The following is a 25510-nucleotide window of genomic DNA, read 5'->3' as shown; positions in this document are numbered from 1 at the left end:
ATACAAGTAGATAAGCAAAATGCAGATAGAACATATAAGCAGATCTTACAGAAGACAAATCAGAAACAAGAAAAATGTATGTGTTCGTTTCGGCGGTCAACAGGATGCTTTAACCAGCAAAGTCTCCTTTGGTCAGCTAGCCCAGCATGTGTCACAACAACCCTCCAACCAGTAGATGAGTCAACCCAAGTCAGTTGAGAGAGGAAGATGTGAGTTGTGTTATATTTTAAATTCTCTCCAACTTTTCCTGTATATATATTCATCAATGAGGGTGTGTGACACATCTGTTGGGCATGTGAGCCTACATTACAAAACTGGCTGACCTTGCACATATAATTTATTAAGAATAATAAATTCAAAATATAAGTTCTGCTCATCGGATTAAGACTATTTTTATATGGATTTTACACCTCTCAGAAAGAGGAATCCAAAAAAAATATTAGCCTCTTAATCTGAGCATCAGAACATGGAGTTTGGACCTAGTTGTCCAATTTTAACAAAGAAGAAATTCCTCACCAAGAGGAAGAAATTCCTCACCAAGAGCAGGAAATTCCTCATCAAGAAGAGGAAATTCCTCACCAAGTTGAGGACATACCTCAACAGGATGAGGAAATTCCTCAGCAAACAGAGGATACTTCGGAGCAAATACCCCAAGAAATTCCCCAGTAAACTGAAAAAAGTCCCCCACAGGTTGCTGAAAATGTACAATCAACAGTAGAAACACCCATTCAGAGAACCCCATCCCCCAATAAAACCTACCCATCCACTCCCATACTTAGTATTTCTACTGACGACTCTGATGATAATATCCCTATTACCCTTCTTAAACGAAAGAAGCAGCAAAAAAATGAAACCCCACCGAAAAGAAGAAGAACTAGGGCTTCAGTCAAGGCAGCTGCCATTTCCGCCACTGCCCCTATTTTAAGGGAAACTAGCCGAAAAAGAAAAATACCTGAATTCCCTACTTCTTTACCAAAGAGAAGGGCTCGGTCATCTGTAGCAGCTAAATCCCCTAGCCCCACTTTCCCTAGCTCTCCACCCATCATGTTAAGAACCCGCATTCCTACCAGCCCTGAACACTCCCCTTCCTCACCCTCTGGGGCTGAGATGCAGAGTGTTCACAGTTTTGTGACATTATTTACCGAAGCAGCTGTTACACAAGAACCAGCTGCTGGAAAATCTAAAACGGACACCCAAGGTAATATTGGCCAAGTGGCTGCAACACAATAAATAGCCACTACCCCACCAGGTGACACACAAGAACTACCTGTTGGGGGTATAAATGATCAAATGAATGCTGAAAAACAACCTCTGCCTCCACTGGAACCTACAGTTGCACAAGCTCAGCCTACCATATCTGCCCTGCAGGAAGAAATTGAATTTCTGAAATCCCAAATTCAGGATTATCAGGAGGAAATAATAAGGGTCAAAGAAGCTTATCAAAATGAATACAACCTCCACATTTTAGCACGGGTAGCATCTGTAGCCGAGACGAGTAAAGAGAGTGAGTATATGTGCAGTGAGTGTGGTGAGCTCTACACTCAAGCAGGATACAAGATAATTACAGTACCAGTGACTGGAGTCATTCCAGAACCTTCTGCTGTTGTAGTCAAAATGGAAGAACCTGCTGTTACACAAGAACCAGCAGGCTCTTCAAAAATTGCAGAAGTAGAAACAGAACCACCACAACTCTCTGCTATTATAGTCAAGATAGAGCAACCTACTGCAACACAAGAACCAACAGGTTCTCTAAAAACTGTACAGGAGGAAACAGAGGAACCTGCTGTAACACAAGAACCAGCAAGTTCTCCAAAAACTATCCAACTGGAAATAGAGCAACCTGCTACAACACAAGAGCCAGCAGGTTCTCCAGAAATTGTAAAGGAAAAAGTAGAAGAACTTGCTGTAACACAAGAACCAACAGGCTCCCCAAAAATTACAGAACAAGAAGGAGAAGAACTTGCTGTTACACAGGAATCAGTAGCAAATGAAGAAGAAGACGCAGAATCACCTCGGCCTACCCAAACTGTTATGGAAAAAGAAGGAGAAGAACTGGCTATTCAAAGGAGTCGGCACCAAATGAAGAAGAGGACACAAAATCACCCCGGCCTACCCAAACTGCTATGGAAAAAGAAGGAGAAGAACTAGCTGTTACACGGGAGTCAGCAGCAAATGGAGAAGAAGACATAGAACCACCCCGACCTACTCAAACTATCACAGAACAGAAAATTCTTGTTGATGCCTATGCACAAACTGAATCCCCTTCTGTCAGCGATGCATGCATAGAAACCTCTAGTTTTCAGGAATTAAAGGGAATATGGAGGACAGAATATGAGCTGTCACAAGGGAAAGCATTCCAACAGCAAAAGGGAGTCTGGTTCAGTTATGCATATAAGAATTGGGAAGCACTTGAACAGTCTAGAGCCCAGTACAAAGAAATTAAGGAACTAAAAGCTAGACTGTCCCAGATTTTTGATTTGGTTCAGAGAATACTTGCTACAAGAAAACCTTCTTTCAACTATGCAGTATTTTTGAGGGAACGCCTAACATTCTTACAGATAAAGGCAGTCAGAGATGGTAGACCTTATCAGGTGATTACATCAGAACAATTTATTGAAACCTTTACAGAAGCACCCAAGAATGATCAGAATTTGTTGTGTGAGCTTTATCTCCATAACGAAGCTATGTCTGAAGATAGAAAAATGAATATACTCCCTCTTGTTGGCGACATACAACTCAGAGCTTTCATTTCCTTTCTAGCCAACCAACTCACTTGGCAAAATGCTTTCATCTCAGCACAACACAATGAACAGAACTGCCTCCTTTGGATTAGAGCTGAACCTCAAAATGCAGCTACTTTCATTGCACAGCATCAAAGAATTTTAAGAGAACCAGGAATGACTGATCACATTAGGCAACTACAAGCAGTGGTCTTGCGAGACTGCCAACACTATGTGAAAACAAAGGGAGCTTTGGCTATTAAAGCCAACAATCTATTCTGGGAATACTGTCCCAAGGAAAGACAGGAGTATTATCCCTACAATCCCCCCAATCTACAGGTAGCAATTTCAAGGGTACCTTACTATGTTAGATGTATGGAACAATGCGCTGAAAAATGGATTGGCTACAGATTTCACTTTCCTCTCTTATGGTTATTTGGTCAGCAATACAAGAGTCAGTTTAGATCAACCAAAAAGGAAGAGGTGGCAGCATGGAGGCAACTACAGAGTGTCTGCGGGTTCAGAAACAGGTTTGATAATACTTTCCATAGCTACTATATCAACAATTTACACTCTTCATCCCAGTACTCCGAATCAGATTCAGAGTAAACGTTGCATGAGGACATGCAACCCTTTCAGTTGGGGGGGATGTTAGGACTCCAAATTGACCACTTTTGACCTTGTATTTTTGCTTTAATATTACCCTCTTCAGCCCATAAGTTGAAAGCCTTGATTATATAATGACCTAATCATTCCAAGGTATGAAGTAACTCTCCTCATTACTATATGTTTAATCTTTCATTACATATTTATGTTATCTTTATATAATCTTTGAAGAAGTTGACTAAGTTGCTAAGTAACCGTTGAACTGTTTAAAGTCTGCAGAAATTATAGTTTGCAGTTGCTGCAACACCAGAAACAGCAACTACGCAGTTGCTGCAACACCAGAAACAGCAACTACGCAGTTGCTGCAACACCGCAGTTGCTGCAACACCAGAAACAGCAACTACGCAGTTGCTGCAACACCAGAAACAACAACTACGCAGTTGCTGCAACACCAGAAACAACAACTATCTAAAGCAGGTAAAACGTTATTTTGCAACAGCTGGAACACTAGAAATAGCAATCGGAAACAACAACCATCTGAAGATCGGCAGAGCTCCATGCTGACACAGCACAATTAGCAACTGTCCAAAAAGGGTAAAGCACAGTTACAGTTGCTGAAACACTAGGAACAACATGAGTTTACTAAATCAGCAACAATGGTGAAGCGGCAAAGGATAGTACGAGGATTCCAAGAAGACGGTTGAGGTTCGTTTACCAGCTGTGTAACAGTAAGAGACCCAAGAAAGAATGCACAATCACACTGTTGTAAAGGCATGCTGTAATAGGGATGGATTTCTTATTTTGAACAAAAGGGTTAAACTGAATAAATTATGACGGTTTATTGTAATAGATGTCTCCTCTATAAAGAGGAGACATCTACATTAGAAAGGGGGGAACAAGTTGTAACAGGGAATATTGTAGAACAGAGCAGGTTGGAATCTTCATTGTAACTTGACATTTTGGCAGATGAATAAAGGATTGTTCTGAGCATTTGATTTAGCATCTGTGTTTTGGGGAATCTTGTGAGAGGGACAGGGCCCACCTTCTTCACAAGATTCACCCATTTCTTTTCTGTTAAGTGTGAGTGTGTTTGAATTCTGTAGCACTACCCTTGATAACTTCCTTTTGCTGATACTCTGTTTTATTAATTGCTTGATATTGTAAAAGAGTGATTCACCAGTGATTAGGAATTGCAGTGTGTATTGGCAATTTGGTTACAGGGGCAGGTGCTGAACATCCTTACCCTGAGGATAGGGTCCTGATCCTCTGCTAACAAAAGCAACCATTATTTCTCTTTGTGGATTTGTTATCCTTGGTTAATTGCTTTCATTTCATTTCTGCAATACATTTTAACTGCTATAACGTAGAGTAAGGAGTTTGACAGAAAGTAGAATTGTGTATACTACAGCTTTTAATGCTTTTAGAAGTTAAGTACATACAGTATGCGGTCACCTTCGAAATAAAAGGACTTTCCCGGGTTGACAAATTAATGTGGTACTCGACTGTTTAATCAATAAACAATTCGAGTAGCCAACAACTTCCACTAGCAAAAGACCTTAGCTTCATGCATGATTTGGAAGAGTTCCAGGAATTGCACTAAGCATTCCAATGTTGGTGGTCATCCTTAAACCACCCCCCTTATACCAACATTTCAAAGAGAACATTTAGCTAAGTTAGTGCTTCCATGCATTTTTGCACATTTTGTATTACAACTATCTTCTTGGACTCATACATACCCGTTCATATTAAGGAGGGGAATGTTGGACACCTAATCCTCTATGGGTTGGTGTGGAATGTGAAGAACCACTGGAATCCAATGGTCACTCCAATGTACTATAAATGTATATCATGTCAAGAATATATGCAACTCAATGTTTATCATTCATATTCTGCCCATGCCATGTATGTGTTTAACATTAATATTATACATTAATGTTGTATCTAGGGCTAATGTCTTTATCCCATTCCATGGTGCAACGAGGGGGCACCAATTGCCCAACACTATAGATAAATCAATGAACTTTCTCAAAGTACCATTAGCTTACACTTATGAAACGAGAGTTGTTTTTTGGGTGAGCTCTATTGCAACCCTTGTAGGTTGGCTACCCTTCTCTCATTTGGTAATCGATTATGTCTGAGAGTTTTTCCTTTTATTCTATCAGCCCCTTCTCCCTAGCAGAATCCTGACATTCAACGGTAAAATTTGTGGGGTTTATACCCGAAAAATGGACATGGCTCTTACATCTTCCACTCAGGCTTGTCAGGGTTTGCAGGTAAAGGGTAATACACTATAGTTTAGACTATGAATATGTTAATTGAAACTTTACACAATCTGATTCTATGGTTCACCCTTCTTTTGTTCTCAGGGTAACAACAAATGGTCAAGCGACATGCTTTCTTCAAGTAAGATGGAATGATTCCCTTCCTTTTAAATGTTCTGTTATCATAGTACTTATTCAATAGCTTCTTATAGTAATGGTGTTACATGTAGTTTTCCTGCACAAGTAACGTGTCCAACATGCTAGCAGACTTATGGTGTTTATTTTCTAGGTTCTGCACATGGGGTTTTCTTGGAATAACATTCTAATGAAGTATTTCTCATACAAGTGCAACAATTGAACTTCTCTTCCTTACATAAAGTCTCTGCTGGAGTTATAGTGTATTTGTTCTGAAACCCCAAATCTCGAAACGATGGTCAAGTTTTAGGCTAAGGAAAAAGAAAGACACATGTTATTAGTTTTAGTGATGAACATCTCTCTTCTTAATACTGTGTTCTAGATTGTAACTTTGTGAGGCTCAAAATACATGAGAAGGATTTATATGTATTTTCTTCAGCATGTATAGTGATTGTAGTATTATTTCTACTTAAGTTTTCTTTGATATGCATACTTATATACCACATAAATGCAATTATTTTCCTTGTGTCGGTCCCTTGTAAATGGACAAAACTTTGTTCCTTAGGGTTTATTGCCAAATATAAAACTTGTTCTAGTTTACATCAGATTCTTTGCATGGTTTATAGTGTTTATGAAATTACTCATTGCTCTAGATATTAGATGATGTATTATAAAATTATTTCATTACTTTCGAATGTATAGGGGTTTGCAATGATTTAATCTATAACTAGTTTAGGCAGTTAGTATTGTTTTCCTGGTCTAGTTTTGGTTCAAGATTGTCCTCAGGTGGCTGTCTTAGTCTGGCCTTGCCCATGGAATAAGCTTATCAGGAACCCCTGACCAATGTTCCTTGTTCTTTGATACCACAGTTCTGGACTCTCTCTAAGTTTGATAGTCACTACTTAACTTTATTTACTGCAAAATTTCTTACCCCATATTCATTCTCATAGTTATATGGTTTTTAGCTTGTGGTTCATGATTACATAGGTACTAACTCATGTAGTATTTTATTTTCCCATCACATTCGTATTATTTTCTTTGAAAGAATTTCTATGTAGATATTATCACAAGGAGCAATACAATAATTTTCACACTTGTACTTACTTGACTCTATTCTCAGAGAGGCACAGTCATGCCTTAACTCATAAAGTCACAGTGTTTATGTACAATTCATAACTTCTAATCATAAAATGCATTTACATTTATATTTTCTTTTTGTTTCAAACAACATATTAATATTTTGATCATAAGCACATTTATATTCTTGTAGCCATACCGATTCCATTTTTATAGAGGGAAAACAATTCAATAATATAATTATACACAGAATCATTGATACTTCAACTAGAATTCTAGTACGAATACTTATCTACTAAATCAAGAAGATTAGGAATTCACATGGTAACCACACCATGAAACCTTGATAAAGATAGTTACATCATTTTCTCTCCCTCGAGCTTCTTTGTACCATAATAGTTCTTTATTAGTAACCCTATAGGGTTAGTTCTCAAGCAACAAAATCCCACGAGGTCCAACCTAGAACTTGCATTAGTGTTGAGGCTTCCATTGGCTCTTTGTCCAACTCAAGAATACCTCAGGGCAATGACCTACCTCACCGTCACAACATATTATTAGTTGTAGTGATGAACATCTCTCTTCGTAATACTGTCTTCTAGATTGTAACTTTGTTAGGTTCAAAATACCTGAGAAGGATTTATATGTATTTTCTTTAGCATGTATAGTGATTGTAGAATTATTTCTACTTAATTTTTGTCTGATATGTATACTTATATGCCACATAAATGTAATTATTTTCCTTGTGTCTATCTCTTGTAAATGGACATAATTGTGTTCCAGAGGGATTTATTTCCAGGTTTAAAACTTGTTTTGGTTTACATCAAATTCTTTGCATGGTTTACAGTGTTTATGAAATTACTCATTACTCTAGAAATGAGATGATTTATTATAAAATTCTTTTAGGACTTTCGAATGTATAGGGGTTTGCAATAACTTAATCTATAATTAGTTTAGGAAGTTAGCATTGTTTTCCTGGTCTGGTTCTAGTTCAAGACTATCCTTAGGTGGTTGTCTCAATCTGGCCTTGCCCAAGGAATAACCTTATTGGGAACTCCGGACCAATGTTCCTTATTCTTTGATACTACAATTGTGGACTCCCTCTGAGTCTGATAGTCACTACTTAACTTTAATTACTACAAAATTTGTTACCCCACATTCATTCTGATAGTTATATGGTTTTTAGCTAGTGGTTCATCATTACGTAGGTACTAACTCATGTAGTATTTTAGTTTCCCATTATATTCCATGTATATATTATCACAAGAAGAAATACGATAGTTTCCAAAATTGTACTTGCTTGACTCTATTCTCAGAGAGGCATAGTCATGCCTTAACTCACAGAATCATAGTGTTTATGCACAGTTCATAACTTCTAATCATAAAATGCATTTACATTATATTTTCTTTTTGTTTCACACAACATATTAATGTGTCGATCATAAGAACATTTATATTCTCGTAGCCATATCGATTCCATTTTTATAAAGGGAAAATAATTCAATAATATAATTATACACATAATTGTTGATACTTCAACTAGCATTCTAGTACGAATACTTATCTGCTAAATAGGGCAGACTAGGAATTCACATGGTAACCACACCACCAAACATTCAGAAAGATAGTTACATCATTTTCTCTCCCTTGAGCATCTTTGTACCATAATAGTTCTTTATTAGTAACCCTATAGGGTTAGTTCTTAGGCAACAAAACCCACTAGGTCCAACCTGGAACTTACATTAGTCATGAGGCTTCCATTGGCTCTTTGTCCAATTGTAACACATCCACCTATCAACATTAATTATATTATATATATATATATATATATATATATATATATATATATATATATAAAACTTAAACAACCCCAAAATTACATTTATATGTTAGATGAGGCATAGTAAATTATTAACTATCATGTATGACTTATATACAACCTTGCTAAATGCCATTACCAAATTTATTAAAATAAAATTGTTTGGACTTTAGCTGCTATGTATGATTCGTATGATGATTATTGCGGCAAGATATGGTTGTACGCGACATTGACTTTACAACCTTTACATCCATGTGTATTAAACAAATGGGTACACTATATTGGCCTATACACTAATTTTTTATAGGCCATAGCCTTGAATCCCGCTCAAGAAACGCATGTGTATTTAGTGCTTTTTTTGTCCGGGTCTTGGTGGCTGCGTGAAGGTGATCCATCTATCCTTATCTAACCTAACCCTCCAGATTAAGATCCTCCATTAATGATTAACCATGGCACACTGGATCGAACCATCCTCAGGTTATCAATCCTTCATTTCTCGACATTTTGGTTTCAATCTACCATTGTTTCACTCCAAAATTCTCTATGGGTTATGGCTCTACTCTATCATGTGGTGCTTGTCTTCACCTGCAATCTAGGTTCACTGGTCTATTCGCACTGTGTTCTGGCATCCGGGAATACCCTAATGAACGAAATTACTTCAACGCTCTGGAACTTGTTCTGCAGAGGCAGGGTCTATAATATTCCCTCCAAAGGTAAGCTTTCGAGTCCTATTTTCCACATAGTCGACTTTGTTTATCAAGGTTTAGCATGTTTATTACAGTTTCTATTCTCGTTTGCATGTTCTAATACAAATTATCTACATGGTGTAAGGTCTAGTTCTCGGGATGGAACATTCAGCTTGGCGCCGTGGCAAACCCTCGTTTTGACTTCATCGTCCACAACTAGTTCCGGGTATTACGATTCCCTGCAATTCTTTCTAGGGTAGGGTTTTTATGGTCAGGAAACTAAGTCTAAAATAGAATGATGAAAGTTTTAGATGGGTCTTTCAAGATCATTGGAGTTGTGGCTCCTTTGATAGTTTGTTTTTTGTTTCTTTCCCGAAGTTTTTCTTGAGGCCCCTTTAAAAAAAAGAGGCCTATGGCTTCGGCTGAATGTTGAAGGTTTTTAGCAAGGAGTTTGAGGCCGCCATTCCTGATATTATATTGATAGTTGGAAAATTTAAAATGTATGACTGGAGTTTTAATGAGATGAGGGTTTCATAGTTTAATTGTCAATTTTCGATTGTTTTCCCAGTTTTATTCAAACACAGAGTTAGGAATCTGAGGGTTATCCTTCCTCAATTTATTCAGAATTTTTGGTTTACACTTTGTTCGATACAGAGTTATCATGTGGCTCAAAAATTTATAACTTGTTTTGCATTGAATTAGTCCTAACTCGGTAAAATATCAGTTTATTTTAACTTAAAACAAAATTCTTTATTGGTTTCTTTAGAAGCTCGATATGCTATGATATTTGGTATCTCACTAAGACTGTAATCTTCTTTTTTATTGAAAATTTCCAGAAGTCGATGTTTCTATCTTGCATAATTTAATTCATGAGCTATGTTATACTCTTGATTGTCATTGTGGCTATTCAAAATTAAATTGTATATTTTTGCATCAATTAAGGTTTTAATGCATGTAAAGGTTTATGATATAGAATCGTGAACAATTTAGTATCTACTGATCTTTAAGTATACCTGTTTATTTTATCTATCATTGTTTTAAGTTATTTTGGTTAATAGATGACTTTAAATTCTTTTCCTAAATTAGATAAGACACAATATAGGGAATTTTACCCCATCTGATATTGTAATAGTCCTATTTACAGGAAATGCTTATCTTTTCCAAATTTGCTTATCCTTCTAATTTCTTTGCTAAATCTCCTGATATTTTTAATATAGTTTCTTTCTGTGAATGTAATAAGGGTTTTCCCATTATTTTCCTGTTATTCTCTTAAAGAATTATTTCAAAATAAAATACGAAAAATTCTAATGACATACTTCAAGAAGTAGGAAACATTGCCTATAATTATTATATAGTAATTTACAAATATATCTCTAAAAATTTAGCCAATCCCTAGCTAATGTTCTTAAATTCAGTGAATAACTTATACAAGAAATTCTTTACTTATTTGTTTACGCTATCTAGGACTGAGTCTGGTATAGTATTTTCAATTTAATTTTCCTCCCTACCATGAGATTACCTACTCTGATAAATCTCCCCCCCGTGCCACTCGTAATTCCAGGATTTCTCTCTCTCCTCAGAGGCTTTAGTGTTTACCAGCAATCTGGCCTTAACCAAACATAGCCATTATAGACTACCTGACCTTTCACCATAGCCCCCTTTTCTCCTTCTAATCTTATATCCTTATCCTCTTGATCATTTTAGTAAAAATACTCCAGGATTTAGTTTTGGAACAGATAACTATCTCCATAACTAATTACCTAGTAAAACATTACTTGCCCATAACTGCAAAATTTATTCTTCCATAGCTAAACTCCAAAATAGTTTATAATTCAAACAAATAGTAACAGTGTATTTGGTTGTAGTAAATAAAATAAATATTTACATTAATGGGGGATATTACAATGCGCCCCCCCCAAAATGGAACAATGTCCCAATGTTCTCTTCCTACAAATAGACCCAAAAAGTTTTCTCTCATGACCCTTTCATCTTCCCACGTGGCCTCTTCCATCCCATAGTGCTGCCATTGCACTTTAACCTGGGTGATAACTCATTTCTGCAACATTTCTTCTCTCCAATCTAGTATAACCAGAGGTTCGACCAAGAACTCGCCTTCGAGATCGACCTGAACATAGCAACAAAAAGTATTAAGTCATTAACTAGTTATTTAACACATTTGTAAAGAATATCTATATCTATATATATATATATATATATATATATATATATATATATATATATATATATATATATATAGATATATATATATATATCTTACCTGTATATCTTGCCATTGGATTAAGTGGTTAGCATCATACACATATTTCTTAAGTAGAGAAACATGAAAGACATTGTGTACACGAATATGACTAGGTAAGGCAAGTCGATAAGCCACCGATCCGATTCGAGCCAAGATTTGAAACAGTCTGCAATATTGGGGTGCTAGTTCAGCACACCCTGCCCATTGTAAGGTGATTTTCTTGGCTTACACTCGAATGTAGACATGATATCCTACTTGGAATTCTTGGAAACTCCTCTTCCGATCGACAAAGTTCTTATGTTGGTCTTGAGCCGCCTTTAAATTAATTCGTACCTTTTTCACCATTTCCTCCATTTCTTTGAACATGTCTGGCCTTGATAATAGCTTTTCCTCTAGTCCACTCCAACTTAAAGGTGTCATGGACTTGCATCCATATAAAACCTGAAAGGGACTCATCTAAATGGATGCATGGTACCCGTTGTTATATGGAAACTCAAATAAGTGTAAACAATCTTGCTATTTTGTGGACATACATTCGCAGCATGTCTTCAACAACTTGATCACTCTTTCAATATGCCCATCCATTTGGGGATGGTAAGATGTAATGAAGTGTAGTTGTGTGCTCAATCCTTCAAATAGGTCTTTCCATAAGGCTGATGTAAATTTTACATCTCGGTTAGAAATAATCATCTTAGGGATTCTATGCAATTTAAAAATGTTCTGCATAAAAATATTAGTAATTTGAACTACTCTATAAGTTGATTGAACATGTATGAGATGAGCATATTTGCTCAATTTTTCCACCACCATCATGATGGAGTAATTTTGCTTCCTCAAGTTAGGTAACCTTGTAATAAAGTCAATAGATATGGTTTCCCATTTCCATTCTGGGATAGGTAGAGGGTAAAGTAACCCTGCTGGATGTTGGTCCTCAGCTTTCACTTGCTGGCATTCCAAGCATTTTGCTAAATATTCTGCCACTTCCTTCTTCATACAAAGCTAGAAAATTTCCTTCCGTAGGGCAGAAATAATTTTTTGATATCCGGGATGGATTGCATAAGGGATATTATGGTATTCATCAAGAATGAGATTTTTAAGATGTTGATGGTTAGGCACATATATCATTTTCCTAAAAATCAACAAATTTTCTGCATTTATTTCATAACCCAATTGTTGTTCATGGTTGTTAGGAATTTTTGCTTGCTGCCATAAATGTTTATATGTTGAATCCTACATGGTTGATTCTTGAATCTGTTCAAAAATAGTAGTTCGTGATTCACTAAATGAAATTTCATATAAAAATTTTACCTTCCAGCTCAAAGCATTTGCCACCTAGTTTTCCTTTCCTTTTAAATGTTTAATTTCAAAATCGAATGCACTCAGGAAATCTACCCAACAAGATTTCCTGGCAGTTAAAATTGGCTATTTAAAATAATTAATCAGACTATGATGGTCAGTCATCAACAAAAATTTCTTATCTAATAGGTAATTCCGCCACATTTTTAAGGCATGAATGACAACAATTAGCTCCAAATCATATGCTGAGTACTTTTGTTCATACTGCTTAACCTTCCTAGATTGGTAGGCAACCACTCTGCCCTCTTGCATTAACAGCCCACCCACTCCTTCCTTACTGGCATCTATACAAACCTCATATTCTTTGTTGGGATCAACAATACTCAGAATAGGTTCTATGGTAATAAGTTGCTTGTGCTGATCAAAGCTCCTTTGGCAGTTGGGAGTCCATTTGAAAGCTTTGCTTTTATTTTGTAGAGAGGTGATAGGATATGCTACCCAGTAGAAACTCTCCACAAATCTCCAATAATAACCTAATAAGCCCATAAGTGATCTTATGTCCGATATATCCTTTGGTATTGGCCATTCCATAATGGTTCTTATATTTTCCGGATCTATGGCAATTCCGTCCTTGGTGATGACATGTCCCAAGTATTGGATTTGCTCCTTAAAGAAATCACATTTATTGTACTTGGCGTATAGTTGGTGTTCTCATAGTACTTGCAGAACAATATAGAGATGTTCCTTATGTTCTTCCACATTCTGAGAATATATTAGTATGTCATCAATAAAAATTAATACAAATTTATCTAGGAACTAATGAAATATGTTGTTCACGAGACACATGAAAGTTGCTAGGGTGTTAGTTAGTCCAAAGTGTAAGACCACGAACTCATAATGTCCATAACATGTCTTGAAAGAAGTTTTACAATATCTCCCTCTTTTATTCTGATCTGATGATACCTAGAGTGGAGATCAATATTTGATAATACGGTTGCACCTTTCACGTGGTCAAAGAGCTCATCTATCTGGGGAAGGGGGTATTTGTTTGTAATGGTCAGGTTGTTTAGCTAGTGGCAATCCATGCATATTCACAAGGTTCCATACTTCTTTTTAACAAATAAGACCAGAGCTCCCCAAGGAGACACACTGGGATGGATATACTTCTTATCAAGCAACTCTTTGAGTTACATATTTAATTCTGTTAGCTTGGGTATACTCATTCGGTATAGTGCCCGAGAAATTGGAGCAGCTCTCGAAATCAACTGAATAATAAAATCTATGTCTCGTTTATGGGGTAGGCCCGGTATTTCTTCAGGAAACACATTTGGAAAAATTTGTATCACGAGTATGTTTTCTAGTGATACAGGCTTATCTTTAGAGTCAGCATACCTTACCTGTATAGCATAAACTTTAAAACCTTTTATGAGGTATTTGGCTAACTGAGAGGCTGTTATTGGCCTTAATTGCAAAGGTTTATGAACACCTTGAATTTCCTATCTTTCTCCTACTTAATCTCGGTAGCTAATAGCTTTTATTTTACAATTTATTAAGGACCAGTGCTTTTCTTACCAGTCTGTACCTATCAAAATATCGTATGACCCTAGGGGTAACACATTTAAATTAGCTATGATAGGTTGACCATCTAATTTCAAGGGGCAGTTTTTTACTTTAGACAAAACTCTTCTTTTTTCCTTTGTGTCTAGCTATACTAACCATGGGTTGTTAAATTTAACAAGTTGTAATTTACATCATTCCACTACCCTAGGACTAATGTAGCTTAATGTAGCCTCGAGATCTATGAAAATAGAGCAAGTCTGGTAAGAAATAATACCTCCAAATTCAACCATAGTTGGTTGAAACTCTGCCTGATGATCTTCAAGAGCTATGTTGGTCTTAGGGATGCTTATTGCCACTTCTCCCATACTAGATGCCTCCTGAATTTGTGAGATCTGATCTACTCCCCTGCATTGAGGGTAATCTTTGACATAATGCGGGCCTTCGCATCCCCAACACTATACAAGTGGTCTATTAATTAATTCTATTTCATTTATGTCGATTTTTTCATTTGTCCTAGCTTCAATTGGTACCCTAAATCTGGTCTTATTCACATTTTGATTACCTTAACCTTTATATACTCCCTTGTTGTTGGTGATCTTATTTCCCTTATGGCTAGGAATGAATTTATTTCCCTTCTTGTTTGCCCACCTTTTACTCGTATCTCCCTTTGTTTTATTTTTCTAATAACAAATTTGTGCTTTCCAAATGACTTCATCCATGATTTTTGGATTATCAAATTCCAGTCGTTCTTTCATGAACAATGGAAGACTGCTAACAAATCATTGTAACTTAGATTTTTCTTCATGAATATAAGGAACATATCACAATAATGATGTAAATTTTATTATAAATTCATGCACGATCATTTTGCCTAGGCGGAAGTCATGGAACTCTTTTGCTTTTTCATCATAAAATCTCTCAGTCAAATATTTCTCTTTAAAGAATTTTTGGAATTTCTCCCATGTTATGTTTTGTTCATTGATCCCATGGATTGTTTTTCCTTCCTCCCACCACAATGTAGCTTTCCCTTGTAGCTGGAAAATGGCCAAATGGGCCTTCAAATTGTATTCCTACTCGTATAACTAGAAATACTTGTTCATATTGATTAACCATGCTTCCACAACCTCTTCTTGCTTCCCATCAAAGAGAGGAGCCTTGATTTTATGAAACTCCCCTTGGAGTTCAATCTTCTATTTCTTCTGCGTCTTTTGATCAGACACTTCTTCCTCTTGGTTTTCTTCTCCTCCTTCTGTTTCCATATTTTCAATTTGAAACTCTTGTCCCCCAGTCATGTGGTCATGCTCCGATCTGAGGGCTAGTGGCTACTGATTCTGTCTATATGAAAAGCTTTTTAGGATCTTTTCTTGTTCCTGCATCAATCTTTCGTTATCTTCCCAGAGTCGGGCCATCTTACCTTTCAGTTTTTGGACAATTGTCTAGAGGTCTACATTGGGACTTTGCATATCATCGCCTAGCTGCACCCAAACCTCATGATTTCATTCTTGAAATAATGTTGGCCCTATTCCCAATATGGAACCATGTCGTAGATTTCCAAGTCCCCTCATGCTGACTATCTGTTGTCTCCTACGTGCACATCACAATTTTGTTATTCCTTTTCTAGAGGCCTCAATTTTGGAACCTGAGTGCTCTGATACAATATGTAACACATCCATCTATCAAAATTATATATATATATATATATATATATATATATATATATATATATATATATATATATAGATAATAACTTGAACCACCCCAAAATTACATTTATATGTCAGACAAGGAATAATCAATTATTAACTATCATGTATGAATTATATACAACCTTACTAAATGGCATTAGCAAATTTATTAAAATACAATGGTTTGGATTTTAGATGCTATATATTATTTGTATGATGATGATTGCGATGGGATTTGGTTGTACACATCATTGACTTTAGAATATTTACATCCATGTGTATTAAACAAACGGACCATACACTACTAGCCTATGCACTAATTGTTTACAGGCCATAGCCTTGAATCTCGCTCAGTAAACGCATGTGTATTTAGTGATTTGGCTATACGGGTCTTGTTGGCTACCTGAAGGTGATCCATTTGTCCTTATCCAACCTAACCCTAGGGATCAGGCTCCTCCATCCATGACTCACCATGGCCCAATGGATCGAATGGTCCTTAGGTTATCGATCCTTCATTTCTCGGCAGTGTGGTTTCCATTTGCCATTGTTTCACTCCAGAATTATTGAGGGATTATGGCTCTACTCTATCTTGTGATGTTTGTCTTCGCCTGCAATCCAGGTTCACTGGTGTATTCACACTGCATTCTGGCATCTTGGAATACCCTGGTGAACCTGAAACCACTTCAACGCTTTGGAACTCTTTCTGCAGAGGTAGGTTCTACAATATTCCCTCAGATTGTATGCTTTTAGGTCCTATTTTCTGCATAGTTGACTTTGTTTATCAGGGTTTAGCATGTTTATTACAGTTTCTATTCTCTTTTGCATGTTCTAATACATATTCTCTGCATGGTGTAAAGTCTCATTACCGGGATGAAAGATTAAGTTTGGTGCTGTGGAAAACCCTCCTTTTGACTTCATCATCCGCAACTGGTTCCAAGTATTATGATTCTCTGCAATTATTTCTAGGGTAGGGTTTTTATGGTAGGCCACCAAGTCTAAAAGAGAGTGATGAAAGTTTTAGATGGGTCTTTTGACACCACTGGAGTCGTGGCTCCTCTGATAATTTGTGTTGTGTTTCTTTCCAGAAGTTTTTCTTCAGGCCCCTTTAAAAAAATGAGGCTTGTGACTTCTCCCGAATGTTGAAGGTTTTTAGCAAGGAGTTTCAGGCCGCCATTCCTGATATTACATTGATAGTTGAAACATTTAAAATGTATGACTGGAGTTTTAATGAGATGAGGGTTTCATAGCTTAATTGCTAAGTTTTGGTTGTTTTCCTAGTTTTATTGAAACACAAAGTTTGGAATCTGAGGGTTATCCTTCCTCAATTTCTTCATAATGTTTAGTTTACACTTCATTCGATACAAAGTTATAATGCGGCTTACAAATGTATAGTTTGTTTTGCATTGAATTAGTCCTAGCTCAGTAAAATCTCAATTTATTTTGACTTAAAAGAAAATTCTTTAGTGGTTTCTTTAGAAGCTCAATATGCTATGATATTTGTTATCTGTCTAAGATTTTAATCTTCTTTCTTATTGAAAATTTCTAGAATTTGATGCTTCTATCTTGCATAATTGAATTCGTGAGCACTTTTATACTCTTGATTATCGCAGTGGCTGTTCAAAATTAAATTGCATGTCTGTGCATCAACTAGGGTTTTAATGCATGTAAATATTTATGGTATACAATCGTGAACAATTTAGTATTTGTTGATATTTAAGTATATCTATTTATTTTATCTATCATTGTTTGAAGTTCTTTTGGTTGATATATGACTTTAAATGCTTTTCCTGAATTAAATAAGGTAAAATATAGGGAATTTTACCCTATATGATATTGTAATAGTCTCGTTTATAGAAAATGCTTATCTTTGCCAAATTTGCTTATCCTTCTAATTTCTTTGCCAAATCTCCTGGTATTCTTAATATAGTTTCTTCTTGTGAATGTAATAAGAGTTTTCCCCTCAGTTTCCTATTATTCTCTTGAAGAATTATTTCAAAATAAAATATGAAAAACTCTAATGACATACTTCAAGAAATAGGAAACATTGCCTATAATTATTATACAGTAATTTACAAATATATCTCTAAAAATTTAGCCATTCCCTAGCTAATGTTCTTAGATTTAGTGAATAACTTATACAAGCAATTCTTTACTTATCTGTTTACGTTATCTAGGACTGATTCTATATAATATTTGCACTTTAATTTTCCTCCCTGTCATGAGATTACCTACTATGGTAAATTCCCCCCATGCTACTCCTAATTTCAGGAGTTCCCTCTCTTCTCAGAGACTTTAATGTTTACCAACTATCTGGTCTTAACCAGACATAGCCGTTATAGACTGTCTGACCTTTTGGCACAGTCCCCCTTTTCTCCTTATGATCTCAGATCCCTATCCTCTTGATCATTTTAGTAAAATTACTCTAGGATTTGGTTTTGGAACAAATAACTATCTCCATAACTAATTACCTAGTAAAATAGTATTTACCCATAACTGAAAAATTTATTCTTCCATGACTAAATTCCAAAATAGTTTATAATTCAAACAAATAGTAATAGTCTGTTTTGTTGCAATAAATAAATAAATGTTTACATTAATGAGGGATATTATTAGATAGATGCTTTGTTCAAGTCATACCTAGAAGGATGGAAATTAAAAATATTCTCGAGCACAGGGGACCTTGAGAGATAGAATTTAAAAGGATTCTAAGAGGGTAGTGGGACCTTAGACGAGATGTGGTAAGAAAGAAGTTATTAGAGAAACTTTGGGGTTCCGAAGATTTTTACCAAAACAATATAATTTACCATGCAAAGTCTTAGAAATCAAACTACATCTCACTCGACACCTCACTGTATAGTGATATAGATTATGATGGGAAACCTTTTTTAATTGTAACTTGATTATAAAAGATATTTAAATTAAATTATATATATATATATATATATATATATATATATATATATATATATATATATATATATATATATATATATATTATATATATATATTAGCTATCTATCTACATGTGTGTGTGTATATATATATATATATATATATATATATATATATATATATATATATATATATATATATATATATATATATAGATAGATAGTAAAATGATTAAACATATGCATTCATAGCAGAGTATGTATGCTTTGAGGTGGGTCTTTTGTCCACCAAATTAGATAATAATAATAATATTAAAAATTTTAATTGTAACTTGATTATAAAAGATGTTATCTCTCTCTCTCTCTCTCTCTCTCTCTCTCTCTATATATATATATATATATATATATATATATATATATTAAAATGATTAAACATATTTATTCATAATTTTAAATTAATTAATAATTTGGTGTAATTATATATGGTAGAGTATGTATGTTTTCATAAATTTATTAGTCAAATCACTGCAGGGAGGTGGGCCTCTTGTCCCACAAAATTAGATAATAATAATAACAAAAAAAATTTAATTGTAACTTAACTAGAATTTGCATCAGATGTTGCAAAGGAAACATCATAAGTTTTTGTACCTGAAGGTGTTCCCCTTAAAAGTGCAATATATGAGACCTTGAGGGTCAATATTCTATTCAAACATATTCACGCCTCAAATAATTTCTTTTCATTGGCTTTTCCCTTAGAGGATACATTTATAGTAGGATTATTTTTTATATTCACTGGTCAAAATTGGTTGGTTGTAGGGCATGCTATCAAATGAAACTACTGTAATTGCTGAAATTGGTGACTCTTGGTTTAATTGCAAGAAAATTGTGAGGAAGTTGAACATCATTTCTCTGGAGTGGAAACAGGTTTGTAATTTAGGAGCCTCCTTGTTGAACATCATTTCTTTGGAGTGGAAATGCCTTTGTAATTTAGGAGCCTGATCATTGAACATCATTTCTCTGTAGTGATCTTGTATATTACTTAGACTTTGCACGTCAATTGCTAAGGTAAGAATTTTTAGCTCAATCACTCAATGTATCTACACCTGGCTTTGCTGCTTGTTTTCCCTCTTAATTGTGTTCATTGATATTACTTTGCTACTCTCAGGACTATAGTATAATCTTATCCCAACTCAACTCCTGAAATTGTGTTCATTGATGTTATATAATTACTTTTCTAGTCTCAGGACTATAGTACAAGCTTATCCAAACTCAACTCCCGAAAAAATTATTTAACTTGTCCTCCTCGATACTGATTTCCTCAATTAGTTCTCGGTTATACAAAGTTGAAGCATTTTCTCCCCTAGTTACAAAAGCTCCATTCAATTCCATTAAAATTAGCATGCTCAATGGCAAGTATTACAAAATCATCAAACAACTCTTTTGGAAATTATAAATTAAATGTTTGTTTAGAAAAAAACATTTCGCTAATATCTTAAGCCTTTGTTATTGAAAAAAACATTCATATAATGGAATTTGTAATGAGGGTCTTATTGATAAGGTAGCTCCATAAATTTTGATCTTATCACTATTCATGGAAGAATTTGCCACCAAAATCATTGGCTCACGAATACCAATTTTCTTGTGCAAAATAGATATGCATCATCAAATGCACAAGATGAATTCCATCTAAAGTGAGAAAACAAACTCTAAATTTGTCCATTATTTAATCATAATTTGTGTCTAGGAAAAATAGTTCGATAAATAAATAAAAATTAGTTCAATAAAAAAATAAAAATCCATCCTAGAACTGTTGAATTTTTACATTACCTTAAATATATCTCATTACACTAACATCTTAAGCCTTTGAAATGGAAATAAAACATTGCACTAACATCTTAAGCATTTGTAATGGAAAAAGACATTCATGTATAATGAAACTTGGAATTAGTGTCTTATTAGAGGTAGCCAAAATCTTCCAACCACTTAAACGAGATTTAGGTAAAACCTAGAAAGCAAAAAAAAAAAAAATTATGCTTTATACCATTTACTAAGATAAAAAAATGCTAACGCCTTATGCTAGAGATATGGAAAAGATCCATAATGTTCATCTTGGAAGTTTGATTTTCTATCAAGGTTCAGAAAGTTTGATTTTTTATCAAGGTTCTCATATTGTTTTAACTCGAAAACTTAAATTGAATGAAAATAAATAATTATAGTATACATTTATTTTAATAGATTTATTAAATAATGCAAGGGATCCCATTTTTTTTAATATAAAAGAACTAATACATGAAATTAAAAGATAAAAGAACTACTCTTTAAAATATTTAAATTTAGATTAAGACATAAGATAATCTTATAGCATTGATTAATTTCCATGATCATCAAAGCATTACTTAAAAAAATATTAAATTTCTTGAGGCCAAAAAACATTCATATATAATGGAATTTGGAATGAGTGTCTTATTGATAAGGTAGCTAAAACAAAAAATGGTAACACCTTATGCTTGAGATATGGAAAAGTAAGCCTTTGTAATGGAGAAAAGCATTCATATATAATGGAATTTGGAATGAGTGTCTTATTGATAAGGTAGTTAAAATCTTCCAACCACTTAAAAGAGATTTAAGTAGCCAAAATTTTCCAACCACTTGAAAGAGATTTAGGTAAAACCCAAAAAGTTAAAGAAAAAAAAACTTATGCTTTATACTATTTACTAAGATAAAAAAATGGCAACACCTTATGCTTGAGATATGGAATCTTCCAACCACTTAAACAAGATTTCGGTAAAACCCAGAAAGTAAAAAAAAAAACTAAAAAAAATTATACCTTACATCATTTACTAAGATCAAAAAATGGTAACACCTTACGCTTGATGGCAAGCCAAATTTTAAACAACTAGAACAATGGAGTCTTTATGGATTGCACCATAGAGAACTTTTAAGATAAGAAAGGGCTAGAACAATATGTCTGAAAAAAAATGATAAAGGGGAACCTAAGCCATTAGTTTTACTGAAAAGCATCTTTTTGCAATAGAAAACTTTGTCGTCTCAAAAAAATAAGGTCTGCGAGATTGTTGCCTACCTTCTACCACTTGACTCACTGCCCTAATCTAACTTGTGAACTGGAGACCTGCCTTCTTTGAACTTGCTGCTTTCCTAAGTTATTCTCTTGTTGCCTGTGCTGTGGAGATGATGAACATGCCACGGAGATAGTAAATAACGGTTTATCAAAAGGCATGGTTGTTGGTAATAGTAAAAGTAAGTAGGTAGTTGATTAAAGGTAAATAGTCAGCACTAACCTAGCTAACAACTAACAAATCCGACCAATCGTAGCCATTTTTCATTGAGCACCTCAAACCTTCTGCCAGTTTTCAAATCCTTCGCTAGTTATGCCTACTTGTATGATCTAGTAGATCTAATGGAATGCCTCCTGATCAGAGATAATGTTGAACACCTTGGAATCGATAGACATTTTGAAAAGGAAATCAAGGAAGCTCTAGATTATGTTTACAGGTGACAATAGAAAATTATATTTTACTAACCTAAGAATCCATATTTCCTCTAAAAAATCCTTGAGCGTAAAATTGGAAAAATCTATCTCATACATACATTGGAATGATCGAGGAATTAGGTAGGGAAGCCTAAACTCCATAGCAGATCTTGAGACCACCACTTTGGGATTTCGGTTGCTTCGGTTACATCATTACAATGTATCTCTAGGTAGGTATCAATTTTACTTAATTTTCTATCTAAAGAGATGCTTCAAGATAATAGCAAAAAGTGTGCCTTAGATTTTTCGACACATCATTAACTGTTCCATGCTCTAACATTTGAACATTGTTTTATTAATAGTCATTTTCGAGAACTTCAAAGATGTCGATGGGCAATTCCTTTGCTCGACCGATCACTTCAACAAAGATGTAGCAAACATGTTGAGCCTTTATAGAGCTTCCCCGCTGGTATTTCCAGGAGAAAACATTTTGGATGAAGCTAAAAGCTTCACTATTCAATATTTGAGAGAAGCTCTTGAGAAAAGTGAGACTTTCAACTCATGGAACCACAGGGAAAACCTAAGTGAAGAGGTAACTTCACACAACATACATATACTTGTCGCTTGTTTTCTTGATACAAAGGATTGGGTGAATTCCTAATCATTATGAGATTTAATATTTTTTTTCCTTTTCCACTGGCAGATTAAATACGCACTGAAGACTTCATGGCATGCCAGTGTCCCCAGAGTGGAAGCAAAGAGATACTGTCAGGTGTATCACCCAGATTATGTACGCTTAGCAAAAAGCGTTTACAAGTAATTTTGAGCATCATATAATAATTGCATAACTTGAACTTTCTTTTCTTCCTCATAAATATAATACTATATATTATGGGATGGAGAGGGTGCTGCATATTCTAATTTCAGACTGCCCTACGTGAACAACGAAAATATTTTGGAGTTGGCAAAGTTGGACTTCAACATTGTCCAGTCCATCCACCAAGAAGAGATGAAGAATGTCACCAGGTAACTAATAGTTCTAATAAAGAAAATTATAACCGTTCCACCTACAAAATTAAAACCATCTCGATCATTAGATGTCCTAATCATGTCTGACTTTGCATGCACATCACATCACAACTGGTTTAGAGATTCAGGTTTGCCTTTCTTAATCTTTACTTGGGAGAGGCTGCTAGAATTCTACTTCTTAATAGTGGTGGGTAAATGCAAATTCCTCTTCACGAAAGTTTCTTGCTTGTAGACTGTTCTGGATGATATGTATGACACATATGGAACCCTTGATGAATTGAAGCTATTCACTGAGGCTGTTAGAAGGTAGGGACATGTCATCACGATTGGATCACATTGCATTGCAGATCACTTTGTTTCTATTACATGATGTTGCAGCTAATTAAACATAAGTTATACAAATTAAGGGACCAATTTATACAAATTATGATGATTATTATGATTAAGTCATGTTGGCCCAACCTTTTCAGGTGGGACCTCTCTTATACATAAAACCTTCCAGACTATATGAAACTATGTTACAAAATCTATTATGACATAGTTCACGAAGTTTCTTGGGAGGCAGAGAAGGAACAGGGGCGTGAATTGGTTAGCTTTTTCAGAAAGGGAGTAAGTAGAATTGAATTGTTTTGTTAATACATGCATACAAGGCTTTTAAGACAAAAGGATTTCTGTATTAATTGATTAACATGGGGTTTGATACTGATTTTTATATTAATATCTGGATCCATTGATATGGAACAATGGGAGGATTATCTTCTGGGTTATTACGAAGAAGCTGAGTGGTTAGTTGCTGAGTATGTGCCTAGCTTGGATGAGTACAACAAGAATGGGATCACTTCCATCGGTCAACGTATACTTCTGCTGAGTGGAGTGTTGATAATGGACGGGCAACTATTGTCGCAAGAGGCATTGGAGAAAGTGGATTATAGAGGGAGACGTGTTCTTACAGAGCTGAATAAACTCATTTCTCACCTGGAAGATGACACAAAGACATATAAAGCAAAAAAGGATCATGGAGAATTAGCTTCAAGCATTGAATATTACATGAAAGACCACCCTAGATGTAAAGAAGAGGAGGCTCTGAATCACATGTATGGGATTGTGGAGGCGACAGTGAAGGAGCTAACAAGGGAGTTTCTGAAGGCAAACGATCATGTGCCATTGGCGTGCAAGAAGATGGTTTTTGATGAGACGAGGGTGACGATGGTGATATTCAAGGACGAAGATGGCTTCGGCATTTCCAAGTGGGAAGTGAAGGATCACATCAAAAAGTGTCTAATCGAACCGCTCCTACTCTAACGAACTTATAGGACCATGACAGAATCGATGTAAAGCCTGTGGAGAGAAAACAAATAATTTCATTATGAATGGGGAATTTTCAGTTCCTTCTTTTCTAAATCCATTGCTAGGAGAGTGCTTTATGGGATGTGAAAGGCATTTTGTTCAATAGTGACTACCTGAAAATTGAAATACCTGGAAACACTGAAAAATAACCACAAATGAGCTGTGAGAAACATATGTATTTCTAGCTTTTTAGGCTTTAGTAGAGATTAACATGAATCATTACGATATACCTCAACATAGTGACACCTCATGCTGCTATTAGAATATCCAGCCAAGCTCGCTAGTGATTTCTTTTACAATAATGTCACAACCATCCAAAAATGTAGGACAACCCAATAGACTATAAAGCCCATCCTTGTTGTATGTTTTCGCATTATCATATGCCCACCTAAAACCTGGTTCATAAGACAGTTATTTCTAGCTTCGTCAAAGCGTGAAATGAATTGAAAATAATTCGTTTAAATGAAAGAAAATATCTTTAAAATATTACTAGATTTCGTCTTTAACCAGGGAGATGTAGTTGCGTAGGATTCCATTGTTTGGCATTCCCTTTGATCAAAACTTGCAGTCGCTTTTCATACATGTGGAAGAAATAAGAAGGGTGGTTGTTTCCTGCAAAAGAAAGAGAGAAGAGATCGTCTGCAGGCTCTT

The 25510-nt window shown here is 35.1% G+C and overlaps 1 pseudogene; it reads left to right on the top strand.

The window, feature by feature from the left end:
• The first annotated feature begins 1107 nt into the window (after positions 1 to 1107).
• On the top strand, positions 1108 to 24814 carry LOC149239559 (alpha-bisabolene synthase-like; annotated as a pseudogene).
• The last annotated feature ends 696 nt before the right edge of the window (positions 24815 to 25510 follow it).

This window comes from Pinus tabuliformis, chromosome 8 (genome assembly GCF_031772625.1).
Source record: "Pinus tabuliformis cultivar Carrire ecotype Pingquan chromosome 8, CPIR1, whole genome shotgun sequence".
NCBI classification, from domain to species: domain Eukaryota; kingdom Viridiplantae; phylum Streptophyta; class Pinopsida; order Pinales; family Pinaceae; genus Pinus; species Pinus tabuliformis.
The sequence above is the reverse complement of the archived record's forward strand: the minus strand, read 5'-3'. Positions and strand labels throughout refer to the sequence as shown.